General features: G+C 37.0%; 1 pseudogene across 1 annotated transcript in view; it reads right to left on the bottom strand.

Annotated features, from left to right (window-relative positions):
* The window catches only part of LOC309661810 (solute carrier family 25 member 16 pseudogene), a 98,184-nt pseudogene extending 72,670 nt beyond the window's left edge, over positions 1-25,514 (bottom strand). Inside the window, exon 1 of the transcript XR_014268389.1 lies at positions 9,598-25,514. The product of XR_014268389.1 is annotated as a solute carrier family 25 member 16 pseudogene (transcript). The remainder of the gene's footprint in view (positions 1-9,597) is intronic.
* Positions 25,515-27,348: the final 1,834 nt, after the last annotated feature.

Genomic DNA, 27,348 nt, shown 5'->3' with positions numbered 1-27,348 from the left:
TCGGTGCTTTGCGATGACCTAGAGGGGTGGGATAGGGAGGATGGGAGGGAGGCTCAAGAGGGAGGGGATGTGGGGACACGTGTATGCATATGCCCGATTCACTTTGTTGTGCAACAGAAACTAACACGGTATTGTGAAGCAAATATACTCCAATAAAGATCTATTAAAAAATAAAAGTGGTTGATTCTTTAAAATACATGACATACAAAGTAGGACTCCTTCAAGAACGTCAGTTATCCACCATTCCATTTCACTTTAGTGCATACCATCTTTGAAGATCTAGATTCTAAATATAGTTTAACCTTACCATCTGCCATCCCACATTCTTGAATAGAAAAGAAGAGAAGTAGATGGTCAAATGCTCATTCCCATGAGGATATTTTTATCAGAGCTTTTAGTGTGTGTCATTTATCTCATCCTATACAGCTACTGCCTCCACATTTCCTGTCCGCCCACTACTTGATGCAATCCTGGCAACTTTCTGGATGCTTTAAGAGGACAGTTTATCAGATTGATTGTTCACAATGCATAAAAGCACATCATCTGTCATGTGTGAATGCCTAAATAGCACTCTTCAGCATGTCACTGGCTCAAAGCCTACTACTCATGCACAGAGGATGGCCAGCAGGCCCAGAGGCTGCAGAAGGGAGAGAAACCTTTTGAATACATGAACACTCAACAGCTCCAAGGCTGGGGGCTCATGCTAGTGATGATTACCATGCTAGTAATGGTGATTTGTGAGGTCCCAAAGAAAGAGCCCCCCTTCCCTTCCAGCTACACCAACCCAGCTCCTATAACGCAGTATTCCCTGACTAGGCAGCCTTGGTAATTGATATCCTAACATCAGAGATGCCTTATTTGAGTTAAGGGGTTATCCTTTTCAAGGTGGAGGTCTTCTGCAGGGCAGAGGCTACTGCTATTGCCCACTGAGTTTATTGGGATTGGAATCTTTAATTCTCTTGCTGAAGTGCAAGTAGATAAAAAATCTAAGTGATCCTGGATGAGACAGGGAAAGAGAAAATTGAGAGCAGGGAAAGTCAGTCCTGGTGAGGTGGGAAGTGGGGTGAGATTCCTCAGAGTTACCCCTGTCGGGTATGGTGAGAAAAGACCCGTGACCAGTTTCACCTTTACCACTTTGCTCAGGTTCATCTGGGAAACATGATTTATGAGACTGAGGATGGGGGGTAATACAGAACTACTCAAATTTCATCACTTCATTCTCTCATGCAATCTTTTTAATGCCCTTGCACCAACTGCAACAGTCTCACATCAAATGCACACTCATAGCCTATGTCATGAGCAGCAACAAGGTGTTATAAGTTAGTTATTATTAAGATAAATAATTTAAATCTTCAGCCATTTACTCTTGCTCAGTTAATAAATTTAATAAGAACTTTGAACGGGATTACATCCTCCCCAGTTTCAGACATATTCTTGGATAGAACAGAAAGGGTGAATAATAGCTAGCCTGCCTTGCTTTGCACATAAACCACAGCGTATCTCACCCATGTCTACGGAATCATGCCCAAATTCCACAGCATGCTCTACAAGGCCTTCTGGGGTCTGAGCCCATTAGCTTCTTCAGCATCAATTCTTGTCACACCTTCATTTGTACCATTTGCTCCTGACATACCAAAAGGCTTGCTATTTTGCCAAATATGCATTTCCTCAGTCTAAAATGCTGTCCTTCACCCAGTGCCCTAATTTCAGAGCATTTCACTTAATTATACTCTGATCAAGTATTACTGTTTTTAGGAAGTAAGACTTTCCTCACAAGCTCTCCCCTATAACCCCATTTTCATTTATAGAGGACCCTTCTTCTGGGTTCTTCTCATATATTTACTTCCCCTGTTAGTTCTCTGAGGTCAGAAATTGTCTTATTTTCTCTTTCTCCAGTATCTACCACACAGTAGATGTTCTTATTTGTTGGTTAAGGGGATATAAACAACTCATACTGCCAAAACATTTGTTTCCATAAGTTATTTAGATTCTATCATCAAATATTTATTAAGCCACAAATTTTAAATGGCAGAGCACAGATAATTGCATGGTTGGACTATTTCCACTTTTATTTTCTCCATCATCCTTTCCTAGAATGCAAAACTCAGTAATTGATTCCAGCCCAGTGAGTTGTTTGGATGTCCATGCTGCTTCAATTCAGAGGTTTCACTTGGCTTTCTCTGTGCTTAGTAACTGAACATCAACCTCATTGGTGATAAGAAATGAACTGTGATTTGATATGATTACAGTGAACCATGTTTACTTTGTGTGTATATATAAGGCTTCTCAACTTGCTTGGACTTTTACATGGCAAACAAGTTTTACATTTTTTCCCTTTAGTGCCAAGCGAAGATTATTTGTGTCTAAATGGAAAGGAAAAATATTTTAGTTAAAAATAACTTTACCCAGGAGAAAGGATTCTGAGAAGATAGAAGAGTAGGGGGCACCAGGAATCTGTCTCCCACTTAGATAACAATTGCACTGGCAGAATCTGTCTGATGTAACTATATTGGAATTCTGGGGTTTGTAGAAGAGTTACACTTCCAGGGGAAGACTTAGAAGGTAAATTTTGATTAATTTTGGTCATTTTTAGCTTTTAGCACACTAGCATCTGCCCACCCCCCTACCCCCATGGCAGACAGCTGTGCATGTGTTCCTAGAGCAGCTTTCCCACAGCTTGCAGTAGCCAGGATGAGCAAAAAGGACCTTGTCCTCCAAATATTGAACATCTGTGCTTTGACTGCTGATTGCTACTTCTGATCACAGAGGTTCAGACAATATCTTATAAGCAACTACTTTAAATGTAAATGGATTTACATTTGTCCATGTAAACTATCCAATCAAAAGACAGAGGTTGGCAGAATGTACAAAAATGCATGACTCAACTATTTGCTGTCTACAAGAGACTCACTTGAGATCCAAAGACAAAAAAACAGGTTGAAAATGAAAGGATGGAAAAAGATATTCCATGTAAATAGTAACCAAAAGAGAGCTAGAATGGCTATATTAAGAACAGACAGAATAGACTTTAAATCAAAAATGTTTACAAGAGATAAGGACATTATATATTAATAAAAGTTTCAATATAGCAAGAAGATATAACAATTATAAACATACACATACCTAATGACAGACCAACAAAATATATGAAACAAAAACTGGCAGAATTGAAGAGAGAAATAGACAGTTCTACAATAATAGTTGGAGATTTCAGTACCGCTCTCACAATAATGAGAGACAGAAGATAAGTAAGGAAAAGAGGACTTAACACAATAAACCAACTAGATCTAACAGACATATACAGAACACTCTACCCAACAACAGCATACACATTCTTCTTAATGCATATGGGACATTTTCCAGGATAGACCATAAGTTAGGTCATAAATTAAGTCTCAATAGATTAAAAAAGATAGATATCATAAAAAATATCTTCTCTGACCACAGTGAGATGAAATTAGATATCAATGCCATAAAGAAAACTGGAAATTTCACAAAATTGTGCAAATTAAACAGCACATTTTAAACAATCAATGGATCAAAGAAGAAATCACAAGGGAAATTAGAAAATAATTAGAGACAAATGAAAAATGAAAACACAACATACGAAAACTTACGGGACACAGCAAAAGTGGTGCTAAGGGGCAAAATTATAGCTATAAAATTTTTTGCATCCATGTATGATTTTAATTAAATTCTCCTAATACCCCAGTAGGTTAGTCATTAAAAAATTTTTTTTTACATTTAAAAGATCTCAAATCAACAAACTAACTTTAAACTTAAGGAACAAACTAAATTCAAAGCTAGCGAAGGGATGCAAATAAAAAGAGCAGAGATAAACAGTATAGAGAATAGGAAAATAATGGAGAAAATTAATGAAACCAAAAGTTGGCTCTTCGAAAAGATTTTTTAAAAATGACAAATCTTTAGCTACATGGACTAAGGAAAAAAAGAGAAGACAAAAATACAAAAGTCAGAAATGAAAATGGGGGGGCTTCCCTGGTGGCGCAGTGGTTGAGAGTCTGCCTGCCGATGCAGGGGACGCGGGTTTGAGCCCTGGTCTGGGAAGATCCCACATGCCGTGGAGCAATTGGGCCCGTGAGCCACAACTACCAAGCCTGCGTGTCTGGAGCCTGTGCTCTGCAACAAGAGAGGCCACGACAGTGAGAGGCCTGTGCACAGCAATGAAGAGTGGCCTCCGCTCGCCGCAACTGGAGAAAGCCCTTGCACAGAAACTAAGACCCAACACAGCCAAAAAAAAAAAAAAAAATTAAAAAAGAATAAAAACCAAGTTTAAAAAAAAAAAAAGAAATGAAAATGGGGACACTACTATCAATATTACAGAAATAAAAAGGATTGTAAGAGTGCTATAAACAATTATACACCAAAAAAAGGATCACTTAGATAAAATGGACAAATTAACAGAAATACAAAACCTACCAACTCTAGAAAATCTGAATAGACCTATAATTAGTAAGGAGATTGAATCAGTAATCAAAAATCTCCTGACAAAGAAAATCCCTGGACCTGATGGCCTCAATGGTGAATTCTGCCAAACATTTAAAAAACGAATACAAATGCTTCTCAAACTTTTGCAAAAAATTGAAGAGGAGGGAACATATCCTAACTCATTCTGTGAGGCCATCCTAACCCTGATACCAAAGCCAGATAAAGACACCACAAGGAAACTACACAAATTTCTTTATGAATATTGATTTTAAAATACTCAACAAAATACTAACAAACAGAATTCAGCAGCATATTAAAAGGATCATACACCATGACCAAGTGGGATTTATTCCTCAAATGCAGAGATGGTTTAACATAAGAAAACTGATCAATATAATAGGCCACATCAATACAATGAAGGGGGAAAAAAACACATGATCATCTCAATTGCAGAAAAAGCATGTGACAAAATTCAACACCCTTTCATGATAAAAAACAGTCAACAAAATAGGAATAGAGGGAAACTACCTCCATATAATTAAAGCCATATGTGCAAGACCCACAGAAAACATATACTCAATAGGGAAAGACCAAAACCTTTTTCTCTAAGATCAGGAACAAGGCAAGGATGTCTGCTTTTGCCACTTCTAGTCAACATAGTACTGGAAATTCTAGTCAGAGTAATTAGGCAAGAAAAATAAATAAAAGGCATCCAAATTAGAAAGGAAGAGTTAAAATTATCTGTTTGCAGATGATATGATCTTTTGTGTAGAAATCCTAAAGACTCCACAAAAAAAAGCTCTTAGAACTAGTAGATGAATTCATCAAAGTAGCAGGATAAAAAATCAACACACAAAAATCAATTACATTTCTATACATGAGCAATGAAATGTCTGAAAGGGAACTTACAAAAACAATTTCATTTATATAGCATCAGAAAGAATAAAATGCCTAGGAATTAACTTAATCAAGGAGGTGAAAGACTTATACAATAAAAACTATGAAACATTGCGGAAAAAAATTAAAGACAAATAAATGAAAACACATTCCATGTTCATGGATTAGAAGTCTTAATATTATGAAATTTTCAATAATGCCCAAAGCAATCTACAGATTCAATGCAATCCCTATCAAAATCCCAATGATGCTTTTTTCAGAAATAGAAAAAACCAATCCTAAAATTCATATAGACTCTCAAGGGACCCTGAATAGCCAAAACAATCCTGAAAAGAAGAACACAACTAGAGGACTCACACTTCTTGATTCAAAACTTATCACAAAGCTACAGTAATCAAAACACTGTGGTACAGGTATAAAAGACATGTAGATCAATGGAAAAGAATAGAGAGCCCATAAATAATAATTGCATATATGGCCAAATTATTTTCAACAAGAGTGTCAAGACCATTCAGTGGAGAAAGGACAGTCTTTTCAAAAATATTGCTGGGAATACTGGATATCCACATGCAAAAAAAAAAAAGAAGTTGGAACTTTACCCAACACCATATACAAAAGTTAACTCAAAATGGATCAAACACCTCAATGTAAGACCTAAAGCTATAAAACTTTTAGAAGAAACCACAGTGTAAAAGTTTCACAACATTGGATTTTATTTCTTAGATATGACACCAAAGGCACAGGTAACAAAAGAAAAAACTAGACAAATTAGACCTTATCAAAATGAAAAGCTTTTTGCTTAAGAGGACACTATCAACAGAATAAAAAAAAACAATCCACAGAATGGGAGAAAATATTTGCAAATCACATATCTGACAAAGGATTAATAGCCAGGATATATAAAGAACTCCTAAACTCAACAAAAAAAGAACAAACCAACCAATCTAAAATGGGCAAAGGGCTTGACTAGACATTTCTCCAAAGAAAATATACAAATGGCAATAAGCTCATGAGAAGATGCTCAATATCACTGATAACTATGGAAATGCAAATCAAATGTACAATGAGATACCACCACATTTTTTAAACTAAAAAATACAAGTTTAATAGCCCTATGACAATAGTTTTTTAAGAAACAGAACCATCTTCATGCTACAAATATTTCTTCATTGATATTAACATTACTCTGACAACTATACAACTAAACTGATCTGAGGAATTTTAATTGAATCATTTTATGTTACATTTTCTTGTCGATACTGTCCAAACGTGGTACTGTTTTTTTTCCATTGTTTTTTCTTCTCTGTTTTCTTTTAAGTGAATCCCTATATCTGAGAATTATATCCACCCATTAAGGTGACTACTATCAAAAAACAGAAAATAACAAGTGTTGGTGAGGATATGGGGAAATTGCAACACTTGTGTACTATTGGTGAGAACGTCAAATGGTATGGCTGCTGTGGAAAATAATATGACAGTCTTTCAAAAAATTAAAAATAGAATTATCATATGATTTAGCAATTTCACTTCTGGGCATAAACGCAAATGAATTGAAAAAAAAAGTCTCAAAGAGATATTTTTACACCCCTGTTCATAGCAGCATTATTCACTGTGGCTAAAACATGAAAGCAACCCAAGTGTCCACTGACAAATGAACAGATAAGTAAAATGTGGTATATACATTCAATGGAATATTATTCAGCTTTAAAAAGGAGGGAAATTCTGAAATATACTACAACATGAATGAACCTTGAGGACATCATGCTAAGTAAAATAAGCCAGTCACACACAAAAAGCGAATACATAATGATTCCACTTATATCCACTTATATGAGGTACTTAGAATAGTCGAAATCATAAAGACAGAAAGTATAATGGTGGTTTTCTGGGGCCAGGGGGAGGATAGTATGGGGAATTATTATTTAATAGGTATAGTTTCAGTTTTACAAGATCAAAAGAGTTACAGGATGGATGGTAGTGATGGCTGCACAACAATGTGAATGTATTTAATACCACTGAACCATATACTTTAAAATGGTTAAGATGGTAAATTTTATGTTATATGTATTTTACCACATTAAAAGAAGAAAAAAAGAAACCCTTCCCAATGTATAATTACTTGATACCAATCAATAAAATTAACTTTTTAGAAAATTCAATTTTTACCAGCTTTAAAACTCAATGAATATGGAGAACAGTAAGGAGTTTCCTTAAAAAACTAAAAATAAAGTTGTCAAATGAGCCAGGAATCCCACTTCTGGGCATATATCTGGAGAAAACCATAATTCAAAAAGATACATGCACCCCAGTGTTCATTCCAGCAGTATTTACAATAGCCAAGACATGGAAGCAACCTAAATGTCCATCGACAGAGGAATGGATAAAGAAGATGTGGTACATATATACAGTGGAATATTACTCAGCCATAAAAAAGAATGAAATAATGCCATTTACAGCAACATGGATGGACCTAGAAATTATCATACTAAGTCAGACAGAGAAAGACAAATATCATATGATATCACATATGTGAAATCTAAAAAAAATGATACAAATGAACTTATTTACAAAACAGAAATAGACCCACAGATGTAGGAAAAAAACTTATGGTTACCAAAGGGGAAAGGGGGGGAAATGTGGAATTTAGGATTAACAAGTATACACTACTGTATATAAAATAGAGAAACAACAAGGACCTACTGTATCACACAGGGAACTATATTCAATATTTTGAAATAACCTATAATAGAAAAGAATCTGAAAAAGAATATATATACATATATGTATAACTGAATCACTTTGCTGTATATCTGAAACACTGTAAATCAACTATATTTCAATATAAAAATAAAAATTAATAAAAACTTCAATGAGTAAAAGTACTGGTATCAGAGAAGACTGTTCTCTGCTTCTCTTGTTAGAAAATACATTTTCAATGTTCTCCAAAGTTTGTCATGATCTGACCAAAAAAATGCAAGCTTTTAATATTTTCAATTCTGCATTTTTCTCTTTGTATAATTGAAATATCAGAACTTAGTTTTCTTTTTAAAAGCAATGATTGCTCCCCAAATTCATTGAATTTTAACTCATTTTCCAGCTATAAAAATGATCCAAGTTATGGGCAGGCTCATTTTTCACTGAAGTGATTATGATGAATTATTCATATAGTTAGAATGAGCAGTAGGGTAATATTTGTTAAAAAGGATTTATGTCCTAGAATTAACATTGCTGTTTGAGCCACAGGTTTGAAAAAGAGGGGCTATGGCAAAAAAATTTAAAAAACCACATCAACCTAATGTAAGTTGTAGATTCATCCTTGCAGATGTACTATGGTTTTGAGTTACACTCACAGTGTATCAACAGGAAATTATTTGGATGTCTATCATCTTATGACTGAGAAGACAAATAGGGCAAATGTGTTTACTTTTTGCACACAGTTCCCAAGACTGGTAACATAAAGTTCCTGTAAATTTTCATTTCCAAAAAGTTTATTTATTTATTTGTTGAAAATTTCTTCTCATAGCTATAGAAGTGTTTCATTTATTGGTAGCCAATTAAGCTTGAATCTAAGGATCAACACATGAATGAAGTGTTTTTGACCATCTTTGAGCATCTGGGTTTGCTAGTTTACTTGGAGGCACATTATTTTAAGTTCTGCCTTGGATGCCATTTAGCTATTTACTAGTCAATGAGTGTTGCTTCCTTGAGTTTCTCCGATCTGGCTCTTGCAGATAGTCGGCAAGGAAGATACATTGCATAAAAGAATAGTTTCTTGGGTTCAGGCATGAGGGGCTGGGTGGAGACCAACCGGAGGCAAAGGGTTCAGGCCAGGATGCTTTGGTAGGAAGGGGAGTCAAGTTCTGTTCTGAATTCCTACCTCCGTTGCCAAAGCTGTTATCATGTCATTTCAACCAATCAAATGGCTCCTTTAGTTTTTGTTTCTTGTTCTTTTATCAACCTGTATATCTGCTCATTATTATAGCCTCAGCGTCAATAGTGTGAACTTAAGCGTGGTAAGGAACATCACTAGTTACTGAAATATCACAAACTCTGTGAGATACAGCAAATTTTAACTACAGAGTTTGTACTCTTTTGACATTGAGACAGGCTTTCTTCTAAATTTTGACATATAATAATTGTTTCCAGGCATATTTGCTATTTATCAGGCTGCCTGGTCTTAGAGGGATAGGCCATGCCCAGCAGAGAACAGGAAATATACAGCAGAGGAGACTTTGTCATGAGGAAACGTACCTGCAGAGTAGCTTGATGGAGTGTCAGACTTCAATATTGTATTGTCTCCTTGGTCCAGTGAGTCCTTTCCAAAATGATCCAAAATGAATATATGTGACCACCAATCTTTGGGAGATAGGAGAGAAGATATTATGGTCATTCCTTGCTTCTAAGCGAGTCCAGTTTGTATGATCATTGAAACACAGCAATTACCTTTTTAACACTGGGAGCTTTTAAGAACTTTGGCAAATACTAGACTCCAGCACGAGGTCCCTAAAATCCTAGGGAATAGTAAAGCTGTTGTGATGGACACACACCAGTTCAATGAAAGATTTGTTATCTCAGCTGCCAAAGCGCTGTTGGCAGACAGTAGGGTGACCAGCTATTCTGGTTTGCCTGGGATTTTTCAGTGCTGAAATCTGGATAGTCCTGGGAAATCTGGGATAGTTGGTCACCTTATGAGACAGCTTTTTAGCTGTCAGGACCTTCGGCAATTGTCTCAGGTGTAGAGACCCATCTAGCATAAGGATGTCCCTTCCCAGCATGGCTCACATCCCATGACTGATCTGTGAGGGCATATACAGGCCTGGCCATCTGGCCCCAACTCAGGGCATCTCTGAAGAACATTCTAGTTCCAGAGCTTCCCAGTGGGATCATCTGAGGCTGGTCCTCAGCCTGTATCACAGCTAGACCTCTTCCTCCTCTCAATCTTGCTTCCTCCCCCTGCCTTCCATACTTTTAGATCTCAAGGGTGCTTCTTAATAAATATCCTGGATGTTAAACTCCATCTCTGAGTTTGCTTCCCAGGGAACTCAAAGTGTACAGTGGCCCATGATCTAGGCTTCAAACAGAAGAGTGTATGAGTTTATTAGCATTTACAGTTTTTTCATAAGTAAGCTCAAATATGGTTTTTTTGCTTTTGCCTGGAATGATGGGAATGCCTTGATAACAGTGATTCTCTTGAGTTGACCAGAAGCCATGATTAGTAATTATATATTTTCTCATTTATTTTCCATTTAAATGTTTAAATGTGGTTTTATACACATATTTTAAAACCTGTGCTCTATAGGTAGGGTGAATATTTAATACAAGAAGTCCTTGAATTACCAGGTACTTTCGGATGACAGTTGGTCAGACAAGGTGATGTAATGTGACTGACTCAAGCTAATTTCAGTTTGTGATTTTTTGTGGGGAATGGGAATGGCTGAATACTTTGCAGAAGCCATCTGCTAAAGCCTTTTCCTTTTTTTTTTTTAGGTAATATTGCCCATTTTTTTAATAGTTAAAAATGTTTTAATGAATTAAATGATACACTAGAAAATATTTGCTTAAAACCAAATGTATTAAAAGAGGGTCAGAGGAACAAAATAGTCATGAGACAGAAAGAAAAAGAAAATAAAAATAATTGATGTGATTCCAGCCACATCAGTAATTATACTTACAATCTAATTAACAGCAGAGACTGTCTGGATGAAAAACAACAATATCCAGCTCTATGTTGTCTACAGGAAATATACTTTAGATTCAAAGGTACAAATAGAAAATAAAAAGATAGAGAAAACCATACCATTCACACATCAACCAAGAGACAGCTGATGTGACTATATATCATACAAAATAGACTTTAGGACAACAATGTTACTAAGGCAAACGAAGGACATTTTGGGATGATATACAGGTCAATTATACCTAACAACAGAACCCTAAAATACATGAAGCAAAATCTGACAGAATTGAAGGGAGAAATAGAAAATTCAACAATAGTAGTTGGAAACTTCAATATCCTACTTTATATAATGGATAAAACAATTAGGTAGAATGCCAGCAAGGGCATAGTAGAACAATACTATAAACCAACAAGACTTAACAAGTACAGAACACTGCACCTAAAACATCACAATACATATTCTTCTCAAGAACTCATGGAACATTCTCCAGAATAGATCACTTATTAGACCGTTAAACAAACCTTTATACACAGTAAAGGACCGAAATATTACAAAAGAATGTTATCTTTTTAAAAAAATTTTTATTGGGATATAGTTGATTTACAATGTTGTGTTAGTTTCTGCTGTACAGCAAAGTGAATCAGTTATACATGTATATATATCCACTCTTTTTTAGATTCTTTTCCCATATAGGTCATTAGAGAGTATTGAGTAGAATTCCCTGTGCTATACAGTAGGTTCTTATTAGTTATCTATTTTATATATAGTGGTGTGTACATGTCAATTCCAATCTCCCAAAGAATGGTATCTTGCTTTGGCTCTTCTGGCTGCTATAGTTATCTCAGGTTTGTAAAATAGATAACAGTAAACTCTACCTCGTGGTCTTTCAGCTGCTACCACTGCTGTTCATCCCCTTCCCTTGGTAGTAAATCCCAGTTCAAATTCCTGAGAGAGAACCTGACCTATCACATGGCCTGGCATGAAAAGGTGAGCTGTATCACCTTGGGCCTTGGATTGGTGGCCCTTGCATTGTGTGTCCACCTTTGTCTACTTAGTTGGCCATGTGATACCAAGCATGATCACCTAAAGCTGCCCATTCATCATGGGCTGTAAGTAGGCAGGTACTGACTGACATTTCCAGTGGTTGAATCCAGTACATGGTTTGAATTTTTTCTCTAATCCTAATTAAGTTCCAACTTGAGACATGGCCTGAATTTTAAAAGCATATATCCATTTGGCTACATACCCTGGCCAAATTGAAGGTTTAAAAGATACTTTCAAGTGAGAAATGTAGTACATTTTGAAATAAATATACAAAGCATTATTCCAATGAAAGATGATGTTGGTACCATGACTCCTCTCCCCAGTTTGGTACTGAAATAACTTAGAAGGGAGTAGTAGACGAGACTTTCTTTAGTGTTTGGAATCATAGAAACTTAGAAAATCTTATTGAACTCATGATACTTACAACACAAAGGGAAGTAAGCAAGTAGGCTTGTGCTTCCCCTATCATGAAAGAAGGAAATTGAATATTCTCTAATGCCCTATGATTAGGGCCAAACCTGATGGTAAAATGTTACCTAAAATTCACATACCAGCTCCTTAAATTCTATTTTAAAAAAATCGTAAGATACTCTAGGCAGAAAGAAGTAAGAAAGAGCAAAAAAATATCCCGAAGCAACTGGTTGAAAATAATTATGCAAATATGTAACAATACAAGGTTTTTACTTTAAGGTAATAGTGTTAGTTCCTGGGCAGAGAATGAGAGAAAGTGAGGAAATAAAATTTCTGTCTTGAATTCTTTCCAATTTGGCATGTATATTAGATGTCTTCAGGAACACTTTAGAAGAAGTCTCTATAGCATTGGGCCTCTGCAACATTAAATCATTAATACTGTTTTTCAAATAATATTTCTCATTACAGTTTTTAGTCTTTCCAGTTTCAGATATTTCTCACTTCCCATAACAAATGTAGCCTGGCAAAACTGACTGTACAAAAAAAATTCCATTTTCTTTGCTATAACAAATGATCCTATGATGGGCAATCTTCTTCTTAGGGAGGAAAAGAACCTCCAAAATTGAAGCATAACATTTTGGTGATAAATGTAGAGGTTAATGGAGAGGTTAGATTCATGGCATAAGGGACATTATGGTCCCAGTAATGCTCTTCAACTGGTACTTTCCCTAAAACTAGGATCCTCCTTTACCTAACCCCTCTGTTTTTCTCTCCAGAGGCAATTTTTTCTGTGCTTGGGGATTCATTGGTCCACAAGTGCAGCTCTAGTAACATTGTAGGTAGATTCCAACAATAGGACCTTGATTTTCTCCTTCTCTGGTCTCACTATTTACTGCTTTTTAGTTGAAACTCTTATTTCTCACCTTGGTTACTGCAAAGCCTCCTTGAATAATCTTCCTGCTGCTGTCAGAATGGTCTAGCGTGGGGGGATGGTCCTTCAGTGGCGTGGATACCACCCACTTCAACATTCTCAGCTCTCACTCCTTACATTTGCTCTAGCTACATTAGACATCTTGTAGTTCAAATGTGTCATTCAGGTTTCCTAGGGGCTGTGGCATATCCTGCCTTGACCTGGTGTTTCTCAATGTTCTCCATGGTCCCCTGTGTATCAGCCAGGATCCCAGCAGAAATAGGTGGGAATTTGAGGTGAATTGAAAAAAAGCAATATTTATTAGGGTGTGGACAGGTACAGAGAAGCCACATGGATAAAGTAATATTCCGGTGTGGCACTAATATTGGCCTTAGGCTGGAAGGGGAGATGGGAGGGAACACTTATCAGAACCTGGAGACAGAAAGGGTCAGCAAAACCCCAGGTGGCAATTCTGCAGGGGGAGCTGAGAACAAAGTCACCTCCCCTCAATCTCCTCCTTTCCATCCCCTCCTTCTTTACAGCCTTCCTGAATGCTCACCTTTGCCTGAACCCCACTGGGAACCACAGGGCAAAGAAGCTTCCTGATGCAGTCCTTGGTGGGCTGCCCTGCAGGGCACAGGGTGACCAAGTGTGGAATGTCGCTTGGGAAAGTAAATAGAAAATATTCAGAGTGCCCTGTATCATAGAGTCGCCCTGCAGGACTTGATGAGGAAGCAGCTTGCTGAGGCCCACCGTGCCTGCTAAATCAGAATCCCTGTTATTGGAGCCCAGGAATCTGCATGTGGCAGAGACAGTGAGTCATCCACTGAAGAGCTTTGACCCACTTTCATAGTGTAGAGTAGAGGCTGGAAGTGACTGTGCACTCAGGAACTACTTTGTATCTAGATGAAGCCAAATGACACCTTTTTGCTAATGCAGTGTTAGTAGGAGTGTGTGAATTTCACTATTCTCTTTCCCCTGCTTATTCAGATGCAAAGAACTCAGAGATCCTACAGCACAGCAGAACCACAAAATGAAAGCATCAAGAGAAAAGCAACCCACCAACTATGGGAACACAAGAAATGAACTTTGAAAGAAAATGTCATTATAAAACATATTAAACATTAACAAAATTAGAGAGAATAATGAATCACATTTACCCATCATCCAAACTGAACAATTATCAAGATTTTCCATCTTAGCTTAACTATCCCTTTTGTCTTTTTCTTTGCTGAAATAGTTCAAAGTAAGTACCAGGCATTGTGTCATTTCTCCTTTGCCTACTTAAGTATGCAGCTCTTAGAAAGAATGTATTCTTACTTAACCACAATACTGGATGATACCTAATAAAATTATTAATAATTCTTTGGCATCAGCTACAGAGTCCACATTTCACATTTGATTATTGTGTTTCTTGCATATACTGTTGACCCTTTTCCCAACTTTTCCCTGTTGTCTTTTTGCAGAAAATGAGTCAGTTCCTCAGAATGTTCCCCAGTCTGGATTCATCTGTTTCCTTGTGCTGGTGTCACTTAACTTATTCCTCTATCCTTGTACTTCCTGTAAATAAAAGGTCACACTAGAGACTCTAGATTCAGGTTCAACTTTTCTGGGAAAGGACACTTTATAGTGTTAAATGCTGTTCTGTTTGGTAAAAATGCAGAGTATTAGAGTCATGTTAGCTATTGTAGCAAACAGCCCCAAGGAATCCAATGGACCTTGCAGCTGAAAATGACCTAACTTGGAATGTCCTCTTCCCTCTTTTCTGGATTCTTATCTCTTGGAACTCAGCTTAGGAGAGTTCCTCAGCTTTATGAGAAACTTACTAACACCTCCCCTTCTCTAGTGTAGACTAATATTATTTACTACAAAGGCTTTTGTGTGTTTCTATTCTAGCATTCACTTATCTCACATTAATGACATATTTGCTAATATGACAAGATGGAACTCTTATTTTTTGCTGAGAGCCAAAAAGCAACCAACCCCACAATCCAAAGTGTTACCAGGTGTTGTATTTGCCTATGCAGAACTTCCAAAGGAGTTGGTTGGAAACAAATTGTATCCCCTGGCTATATCCAGGCCATAGAAGTGAGAATTAAGAATTGAGTCAAGAAATTGGAATCTAGAAAAACAAAGGATTTCTCCGGAGGGGTTATTAGTACAGTGGGCCTTCCCCACCTCATGGAAGAGACGTGAAGTGTTCTTTCCCCTTCCTCGAGCTTAGTGATCAGGTCTTTGATGAGCTAAGAGAGTTTGATCTATATCCCCTGGAGTTTGGGGAACAGAGTAAAACACTGCTGAAGATGCTAATGGCAAGAAGTAATGGTAATGAGCTGAGAGTTCAACCAGGCTGCCCTAGAAGCCAGCAGCCTGTCCCTTCACAGCTCAGTGGTCCTGTGGGTCCTGATGGAGAGAGCCAGCTGAGAGCTATTGCAAGTTCTATTGAAAAGGACTTCCCTGAAGGGATGGTTACCCCGACTGAGAGATGGACCATCCAATTCCCGGAGTTTGAGGGAGGAGATATAAGCAGGCACCCTGAAGAAAGGGCATCACCCATGTCACAGGAAGTTCCTTTGCAGTTCCCAGTGGGAGCTTCCAAACAACCCATGGGAGATACTGTCAACCAGACACCTGCTCTGACCCAAGATCACCTGAGTGCCAGCCAAGCCCATCCCTGCCTCTGAGCAAACCTCTGGCCCCCACCTTAGGCTCTAGCCTAACAGGAGCCAGAGGCAGCCTAGCAAGTGGGAGAGGAATAGCAGGGCCCCAGGAGGGAGATGGATAAGCTGCCAGGAAGGGGAGTCTTTACCTTAAAATGAAATTTGGTGCTTTGACAGGGAATGAATTACTGAAAGAAGACATTTTTTCCTTTAGAAGTAACCAGAGGACCTTGTTATTTGGGATTTACCAGAAAAGTTATTGGGGAGACCTGCCCTAGATTTCTTCTAAGGTACAAGGAAGCAAATGTTCTGCAGAACAGGTAGTAGGGAGAGCAGAGTAACATTTTCTGTTATTCTTGTTCAACTCAGCATCTCATGTGTCTGATTCTTTCACCAAATTGAGCTCTCCTTGAGGACAGACTGTCCCATCCAATTTTATTTCTTAAAAAGTTTGTAGATAAACAACAAGGATTTACTATATAGCATGGGGAACTATATTCAGTATCTTATAATAACCTATAATGGAAAATAATCTGAAAAAGAATGTATGTATGTATAGCTGAATCACTTTGCTGTACACCTGAAACACAATATTGTAAATCAACTATACTGTAATAAAATAAGTAAATAAGTTTGTAGTGCACAGGCATTTGGTTAAGGTCTAATAGAGTATATATGATAGAAATATATTGTAATTAAGTACATATTTAATCCTTTGGACCTGGATCTCAAATGAATCTGCTCCCTACTTTATTAGTTTCAAAGTACTGTAAAACAAATATCTGTATCCCTACACACTGAAGAGAGGAAATAATTTATCAAAAGAGTAATTATTGAACAGTATTCACTGGTGAGATTGAGTTACTTTTCAGTGATATAGTACAGCTTTCTCCAACTCTTAATCAATCTCTTTATATTTTCCAGATGTAGTACTGATAGGATTTTAACTTCTAGCCCAATGTCATAAGATAAACAATTAATTTTGGAACATTCCTTAAATGTATTTCCCCTTGAGATATTAGACAAGGCCTGGCAAGGGAATCCAAAGTGCTGTTTGTAGCATGAGAAATTTTAGGCTTGGTAGGTCTCCGAGGAATCTTTATCTCTAACTTCAGACTGAGGTAGACTGCTATAAATATTCTGGACACACAGGTGAGAGCACTGTGAACACTATTCTGAGCATTTTGGGGTCCTAGTTTTCTCCCCTGTGAAATGAGAATTGGCCCAGTTGATGAAGGTCCTTGAGTCCAACAGATTTTATCTGATCATATTTGGCTACTCTTGGCCAGTTACGTTTATTCAAGGGGATGAAAGAAGAAGATGTATGAACAAAATGACCCTGTTAATGAGGTGAGAGGTTGAATGCATCCGCCCCACACACTCTACTGCCTGGCTGACTTCCAGAGCCAATGTCCATCGTCCCTCTTGGTATGGACAGCCCGGTCTGGAATTTGTTTCTAGAAACTAGTAAGGAATGTATGTGGTTAGTTTGTTCTGTGAGTCTCAGATCAAAGCTTTGGAAGACCCATGCATAGTCCCTGGAGAACTGTGCCATGGGCCACTCTGAAGTTCCACTTCCAGGTAAGGGATGCAGGCCTTCTTGCTTGGGTGATCATGGTCTGGTCAGAGGACCAACCATTCAGCACACTTTCCTTTGACCAAGATTCAGTCAACTTCAACTATGAATTTGATTTTTATTTTCATATTCCTCAGTGACAAGAGGGAGATTAATTATCCAACTTGTTCCTTCTTCATTTATTATTTTATCATTAGTTTCATCTCAAACCAGCTCCATCTCTCAGCTTAGGGTGCCGTAGGATTAAAATAATTTTAGTGACAAAATTTGTAGATAATTTTACAGAAATTTAAAAATGCAGAGGATCAAACAGTAAATTCCCACAATTCTACCATCACATATTGCTGCTGTTACTATTTGCGTCAGTTTGCTAGGGCTGCCATAACAAAATACCACAGACTGAGTGGCTTAAATAACAGAAATTAATTTTCTCACAGTCCTGGAGGATAGAAGTCCAAGATCAAGGTGTTGGCAGGGTTGGTTTCTTCTGAGGTCTCTCTTTGGTTTGTAAATGGTTGTCTTATCCCTGGGTCTTCATGTGGTCCTCCCTCTGTGTGTATCTGTGTCTAAATTTCCTCTTCTTATAAAGACACCAGTCATATTGGCTTAGGGCCCACCCTAATGACTTCATCTACCTCTCCAAATACAGCCACATTCTGAGGTAATGGGGTTAAGACTTCAACATATAAATCTGGGGGGACGCAATTCAGCCCACAACACTACTTTAGTGTATATTCCTATATACTTCAATCATACATCAACATTTTTATTTTATGAAATTGGATCATGCACCAGATAACACACATTAATACACTAAATAAAATTTTTCTGTGTTAAATATTCATGAAATACATTTAGTGACCAAATGCCAACTCAATCTAAAATAGACCTTCATACTATTGAGTGTTTTACATGGTAAAATATGTATGTCTTAGCTTAATCCTAAGGATGGTGATCGTGATGATCATAGGTAAATAAAAAAGGGAAATGATAGAAACTACATTAAAGGAGGAAAAGTCTGCAGTAACTTGAAACCTGGATAAAGTGGCACTGAAATGTACCCAGTCATTCACCAAATCTGTGGATTTGTTACATACTTGTCACTTAGCCCAGATGCTGAGGCTTCAAGTGAGAAAAGACACAAGGTCCCTGGCCTGATGGAGTTTATATAAGATGATGTAAGTGAAGACGGTGACAAGCAAACAGATAAGTGAAACTGCAAACTGCGGTTAAACATAAGGGGAGGGAAACCAGAGTTACAATAGGACCAACTTAAGGAAGTCAAGGGAGACCTTTCTGAAGAAGTGGCCTTTAAGACAAGATTCAAAGTTGAGAAGAGCCAGACACATGGGGAAACAAGCAGACTGGTAGTAGAGTCATTGTGTTTGCTGGTCAAATATGAAGAGTTTGACGTGCTAAAGATGCTGACAGAGGGCAGTGGGGCTGGAAAATGGTGGGCAAGTTGGTTTCCTTTCATGAACATAGGGACTGGAACTTTGGCAAACAAGACCCTAAGGATGGGTGGGAGAGTGGGTAGATAGACTTTGCTCATATTAAACATTTAAAAGTATACTTGTGATACATTTCACCAAAGAAGAGAAACAGATGGCTAATAAGCATATGAAAAGATGCCTAACATTATTAGTCTACAGGGAAATGCCAATTAAAACCACAAAGAGATAGCACTACACACCTATTAAAACAGCTAAGGTGAAAAATAGCTATGACACCAAAAGCTGGTGGGGATATGGAGAAGCTAGATGACATACATTGCTGGTGGGGATGTAAAATGATACAGTCACTCTGGAAAATAGTTTGGCAGTTTCTTTAAAAAACTAAATATGCAACTACCATGCAACCCATCATTGCACTCCTGGGCATTTATCCCAAACAAATGAAGACTATGTTTACACACAAAAACCTGAATATGATGTTTATAATAACTTTATTTGTAACAGCATGAAACTGGAAACAACCCAGATGTTCCTCAACTAGTGAATGGTTAAACAGTGGTACATTCACACCTTGGAATACTGCTTAGTGATAAAAAGAACAAATTGCTGATACACAACAACCTGAATGAATCTCCAGAGAATTACGCAGAGTGGAAAAAGCTGATCCCAAAAGCTTACATGCTGTATGAGTTCACTTATGTAAGATTCTTTAAATGACAAATTATAAAAATGGAGGACAAATTAGTGGTTACCAGGGGCTAAGGAGGGGGTGGAGCAGGAAGAAGTATGTGTGGCTATTTTTAGGGTAACATAAGGGGCCCCTGCGGTGATGGAAATGTTCTGTATCTTGACTGTATCAGTATTAATATCCTGCTTATGATATTGCACTATAGTTTTGCAAGATATTGTCATTGGGAGAAACTGGACAACATGAGATCTCTATTATTCTTATAGCTACATGTGAATTTACCATTATCTCAAAATACAAAGTTTAATTTAAAATATATACCTCTGAGAAGAGTGGGGGGTTTGAGTCAGGACTTATTTCAAATTTGTCGCAAATGGCAGAAGTCCAAGTAGTGTAGAACTTAGGTGTGCCACTTAACCTCTCATTTCCAGTTTCCATGCCTGCAAGAAAATGGGGCTGGGCCATAAATAGGTTCTAAGGTCTCTTTTTGCTTCTATAATCCCATGACTAGAGTGAGGTATATATATTTGTAGAACCTTGTTTTCAGCATTTTCATATTTATCAAAGACCCTCTGAAAATCTTTATGGAAACAGCACTAAATTTCTTTCTAGCATTACTCCAGAAGAAGTAGATCCCACCTTCCTGCCCTCCTAAAGACTGCTTTGCATACTGTGGCAAGATTACTGCCATTGTAAAAGGGGAAACACTGAGCAATTTCTTTCCTGCCCCAAGAGATCTTCCCACCCATACTGTCCTCACAATATCTTCTTCCAGAGAGAGAGAGAGAGAGAGAGAGAGAGAGAGAGAGGAGCAGGGAGGGAAGAACTGCTTTCAGAAGACACACAGTATGGTCAAGAACATTCATTTTCACAGGAAGAACTGAGGATATTTTAGGAACTCTGTTCTAGATCCAATTATTTACTTATTTTTTAAGGCCTGGGGGTACCCTGAATAACAGTTGTATAACATACTACTTCTTTTACATTTTCATAAATTCTATAATATACTTCCTTCCCTTCTAGGCATGCCTTTCCAGTTGAGCCATACTCGTGTATACAGATGTAGTCCTCAAATCTCAATCTGTTACCCATTATATTTTCCAAGGGTGACTGCAAAATCTCTCTTACCCCACATGCCTTTCTTTCAATGTGACCTTAACATTTCTCCCATAAAGTGTTGGCATCTATATTCCCTCTCCTTGAGTCTGGGCAGAGCTTTGTGTCTGTCTTGACCAACAGAGCATGATGGAAGTGACACTGTGCAACTCCCAAGGTTAGAACATAAAAATGCCACACACTTCTATCTGCTTTCTTGGGGACACTCATTACTGGAACCAAGATGCTGTACTGTGAAGAAGCCCAAACTCACCCAGGTGGAGAGGGCAGTGGTGAGGCTATATGGAGGTATTTTGGCCATACATTCAGCTGAAGTCCCAGCCAATAACTAACATCAGCAGCTAGGCACGTGAGTGAACATGTCTTTAGATAATAAGCTCCCATCTGTGAGGCCACCTTAACAGCTGAGTCCCAGATAAGACCCTAAACGTAGTGGAGCAGAGACATGCCATCCTCACTAAGCTCTGTCTGAATTCCTGACCCACAAAATTAGTGAGCCTAATAAAATGGTAATTTTATACCACTAAATTTGGGGTAGTTTGTTAAGCAGCAATAAATAACTATACATCTTGTTAGAATAAATACTCAAGCTTCACCCTCCTCCCTGAATCTTCTGCTATTGCCACCCAACTGGTCAAACCCTACTAGAATCCACAGAGCAAGGGAGTCCATTGATCAGCCTATGTAAGTCAGCTTCCTGGGGTAGTAAGCAGGATGGAATGTGCATCTGGAATGACTGGCAGATAACCAGCACAGTTGGGAGTCTCATTTATACTCTGCTTTAGTTCAGTGATGATGTAAAGTAAACAGGATGAAAGTTGGGACGCCTAAATTTGATCCAGGATAGGATAAATAGTAAACAGCAATACTTTAACCATCCTTCAGTTGAATCTGTAAAATGAGGGGTTTGAAGTAATTAATTTCTAAGTTCCCTTTCAGCTCTGGCATTTATCACGAAAAACTACCAGAGCTTAATCATTAAGAACATAGACTCCATACCATCTAAACCATCTATAGATTCAGTACAATCCCTGTCAAAATCCCAATGGTATTTTTGTAGAAATATAAAACAACAACAACAATTCTAAAATTTATATAGAACCATAAAAGACCACAAATAGTCAAAGCCATCCTGAGAAACAATAAAAAGTTGGAAGAATCACACTACCTGCTTTCAAACTATACTACAAAGTTATAGTAATCAAAGTAATATGGCACTGGCATAAAAATAGACACATAGACAAATGGAACAGAACTGAGAGACCAGAAATAAACCCTTACATATATGGTCAACTAATATTTGACATGGGAGCAAAGAATACTCAATGGGGAAGGGATAGTCTCTTCAATAAATGGTGTTGGGAAAACTGGATAACCACATGCAGAAGAATGAAGTTTGACCCCTCTCTTACACCATTCACAAAAGTTAACTTGAAATGATCAAAAAAGAAATAAAAAAATACCTAGAGACAAATGAAAACAAAAACATGACCATCCAAAACCTATGGGACGCAGCAAAAGCAGTCCTAACAGGGAAGTTTATAGCAATACAAGCTCGCCTCAGGAAACAAGAAAAATCTCAAATTAAAAACCTAACCTTACACCTAGAGCAACTAGAGAAAGAACAACAAACAAAACCCAAAGTCACTAGAATGAAAGAAATCATAAAGATCAGAGCAGAAATAAACGATATAGAGATGAAGAAAACAATAGAAAAGATCAATGAAACTAAGAGTTGGTTCTTTGAAAAGATAAACAAAATTGATAAACCTTTAGCCAGACTCATCAAGAGAAAAAGGTAGAGGACCCAAATCAAAATTAGAAATGAAAAAGGAAAAGTTACAGCTGACACCACAGAAATACAAAGGACCATAAGAGACTACTACAAGCAACTATATGCCAATAAAATGGACAACCTGGAAGAAATGGACAAATTCTTAGAAAGGTACAATCTTCCAAGACTAAACCAGGAAGAAATAGAAAATATGAACAGACCAATCACAAGTACTGAAATTGAAACTGTGTTTTAAAAACTTCCAACAAACAAAAGTCCAGGACCAGATGGCCTCACAAGTGAATTCTATCAAACATTTAGAGAAGAGTTAACACCTATCCTTCTGAAACTATTCCAAAAAACTGCAGAGTAAGGAACACTTCTGAACTCATTCTATGAGGTCACCATCGCCCTGATACCAAAACCAGACAGATACCACAAAAAAAGAAAATTATGGCCAATATCACTGATGAATATAGATGCAAAAATCCTCAACAAAATACTAGCAAATTGAATCCAACTATACATTAAAAGGATCATACACCATGATCAAGTGCGATTTATCCCAGGGATGCAAGGATTCTTCAATATATGCAAATCAATCAGTGTGATACACCACATTAAGAAATTGGAGAACAAAAACCATATGATCATCTCAATAGTTGCAGAAAAAGCTTTTGACAAAATTCATCACCCATTTATGATAAAAACTCTCCAGAAGGTGGGCATAGAGGGAACATATATCAACATAATAAAGGCCATATATGACAAAACCACAGTTAACATCATACTCAACAGTGAAAAGCTGAAAGCATTTCCTCTAAGATCAGGAATAAGACAAGGATGTCCACTCTCCTTACTTTTATTCAACATAGGTTTGGAAGTTCTAGCAATAGCAATCAGAGAAGAAAAAGAAATAAAAGGAATACAAATTGGAAAAGAAGAAGTAAAACTGTCACTGTTTGCAGATGACATGATACTATAAATAGAAAGTCCTAAAGATGCTACCAAAAAACTACTAGAGCTCATCAATGAATTCAGTAAAGTTGCAGGATACAAAATTAACACACAGAAATCTGTTGCATTTCTATACACTAACAATGAAAATTCAGAAAGAGAAATTAAAGAAACAGTCCCATTTACCATCACATTGAAAAGAATAAAATATCTAGGAATAAACTTACCTAAGGAGGGGAAAGACCTGTATTTTGAAAACTATAAGACGCTGATGAAAGAAATTATAGAGGACACAAACAGATGGAAAGACATACCGTGGTCTTGGATTGGAAGAATCAATACTGTTAAATCACACTACCCAAGGCAATCTGTAGATTCATTGCAATCCCTATCAAATTATCACTGGCATTTTTCACAGAACTAGAACAAAAAATTTTTTAATTTGTATGGAAACACAAAAGACCCTGAATAGCCAAAGCCATCTTGAGAAAGAAAAACAGAGAGGGAGGAGTCATGCTCCCTGACTTCAGACTATACTAGAAAGCTACAGTCATCAAAACAGTATTATACTGGCTCAAAAACAGAAATATAGATCAATGGAACAGGATAGAAAGCCCAGAAATAAACCCACACACCTATGGTCAATTAATCCACGACAAAAGTGGCAAGAATATAAAATGGAGAAAAGACAGTCTCTTCAATAAGTGGTTCTTGGAAAACAGCTACATGTAAAAGAATTAAATTAGAGCATTCTCTAACACCGTACACAAAAATAAACTCAAAATGGATTAAAGACCTAAATGTAAAACCATATACTATAAAACACTTAGAGGAAAACATAGGCAGAACACAGGCATAAATCACAGCAATATCTTTTCAGATCCGTCTCCTAGAGTAATGAAAATAAAAACAGAAATAAACAAATGGGACCTAATTAAACTTAAAAGCTTTTACACAGCAAAGGAAACCATAAACAAAACGAAAAGACAACCTACAGAATGGGAAAAAATATTGGCAAACAACACGACCGACAAGGGAGTAATCTCCAAAATATACAAACAGCTCATACAGCTCAATATTAAAAAAACCCCAAACAACCCAATCAAAAAATAAGCAGAAGACTTAAATAGACATCTCTCCAAAGAAGACATACCAATAGCCAAAAGGCACATGAAAAGATGCTCAACATTGCTAATTATTAGAGAAATGCCAATCAAAACTATAGTGAGGTATCACCTCACACAGGTCAGAATGGCCATCATCCAAAAGTCTACAAATAATAAATCCGAAAAGGGTATGGAGAAGAGAACCCTCCTACACTGTTGGTGGGAATGTAAATTCGTACAGCCACTATGAAGAACAGTATGGACATTCCTTAAAAAACTAAAAATAGAGCTACCATATGATCCTGCATTCCCACTCCTGGGCATGTATCTGAAGAAAACCATAATTTGAAAAGATACATGCACCTCAATGTTCATTGCAGCACTATCTATAATAGCCGAGACATGGAAGCAACCTATCCATCAACAGATGGATGGATAAAGAAGATGTGGTATCTATATATATACAATGGAATATTACTCAGCTATAAAAAAGAATGAAATAATGCCATTTGCAGCAACATGGATGGACCTAGAGATTATCATACTACATGAAGTAAGCCAGACAAAGACAAATATCATATATCACTTATACATGGAATATAAAAAAATGATACAATGAACTTATATACAAAAGAGGAATAGACCCACAGACATGGAAAACAAACTTATGGTTACCAAAGGGGAAAGGGGAGAGAGAGGGTAAATTAGGAGTTTGGAATTAACATATACACAATACTATATATAAAATAGATAACCAACAAGGACCTACTGTATAGCACAGGGAACAATATATATATATAGTTCTGAACCACTTTGCTGTACACCTGAAACTAACACAACATTGTAAATCAACTATACTTCAATAAAAAAATTTTAATCTAAAAAAATAAATAAATTAACTTGAAATGAGTTAAAAACTTAAACATAAGACCTGAAACCATAAAACTCCCAGAAGAAAACATGGGAAAAAAGCTCCTTGACATTGGTCTTAGTAAAATTTTTTTTGATATAACCTCAAAAGCACAACAACAAAAATTAATAAGTGGAACTACATCAAAAGAAACAACCAACAAAATGAAAAGGCAACCTAAGGACTGGGAGAAAAATATTCGCAAATCATATATCTGATAAGGAGTTAATACCCAATACATATAAAGAACTCATACAGCTCAATGGCCAAAAGCCAAATAATCTGATTTTAAAATGGGCAAAGGACCTGAATAGGTAAAATAAAAATTCAAAACAAAAAAAAAGAAGATACACAAATGGCCAACAGGTACATGAAAAGGTGCTCAACATCACTAATCATCAAGGAAATGCAAATAAAAAGCATAGTGAGGTATCACCTCATACCTGTTAGATGGCTGCCATCAAAATTCAAGAGATAAGTGTCGGGGAAGATGTAGAGAAAAGGGACACTTGTGCACTGTTGGTGGGAATGTAAACTGGTATAGCCACCATGGAAAACAGTATGGAGGTTGCTCAAAAAGCGAAAAATAGAACTACCATACAATCCAGCAATCCTCCCTATGTGTATATACCCAAAGAAAATGAAAACAGGATCTTGAAGAGATATCTGCACTCCCATATTCACTGCAGCATTATTCACAATAGCCAAGATATGGAAACAACTTAAGTATTCATCAATGTATAGATGAAGAAGATGTTGTTTATATACATATAATGGAATACCACTCAGAAGAAATAGGAAATTCTTCATTTGCAATAACTTGGATAAACCTTAAGGGTATTATACTAAGTGAAATAAGTCAGACAGAGAAAGACAAATACTGTATGATATCACTTACATGTGGAATCTAAAAAAAGCCAAACTCATAGAAACAGGAAGTAGAATGGACTGGGGGGGTGGCAGAAATGGGGAGATGCTAGTCAAAGGGTACAAACTTCCAGTTATAAGATGAATGAGTTCTGGGGATCTAATGTACAGCATGGTGATTATAGTTAACAATACTGTATTAAGTACACTTGAAAGTTGCTGAGAGAGTAGATCTTAAATGTTCTCACCACAAGAAAAGAAGTGGCAGTTATATGACATGATGGAGGTGTTGGCTAACACTATGGTCATGATCATTATGTAACGTATAAATATATCAAATCATCACATTGTACACCTTAAATTCCCTCAATGTTATATATCAATCATATCTCAATAAAGCTGGGGGCAAAATGAACATAAACTCAAGAGCCTATCTGCTTGGATTCAAGTCCTGGCTCTGCCATTACCGAGCTGTGTAAATTTAGGTAATTCCCTTAGCCTCTCTGTGCTTCAAATGGGGATAAAAATATTGCCTACCGTATGGGTTTGTTGTGAAGATTAAATGAGCTAAGCAGTGTAAAGCACTTAGCACAGGGCTGGGTGACAGTAAACACTATAAATGTTAGCCGTTCTTATAATAGATAGGAAGAGAAGATTACAGCATACAAATTGTGAGAGGGAAACAGAAGATGGAAAATTAGCAACATTTTTTCCTTTTCCCTTTATTTTCTTTTTTAAACAGGAATAGCTGCTGCCAAAGCCTCTGATCCTTCGGTTTCTTTACAAAGATGAATTTACCAGGATAAAAAAGTTAAAGAGTGACTGCAGTGGATAAGAAGCTACCTAGGGTT

This window comes from Balaenoptera physalus (assembly GCF_965194825.1).
Source record: "Balaenoptera physalus genome assembly, chromosome: 5".
Taxonomy (NCBI): domain Eukaryota; kingdom Metazoa; phylum Chordata; class Mammalia; order Artiodactyla; family Balaenopteridae; genus Balaenoptera; species Balaenoptera physalus.
This window is presented reverse-complemented; position numbering and strand designations above follow the sequence as displayed.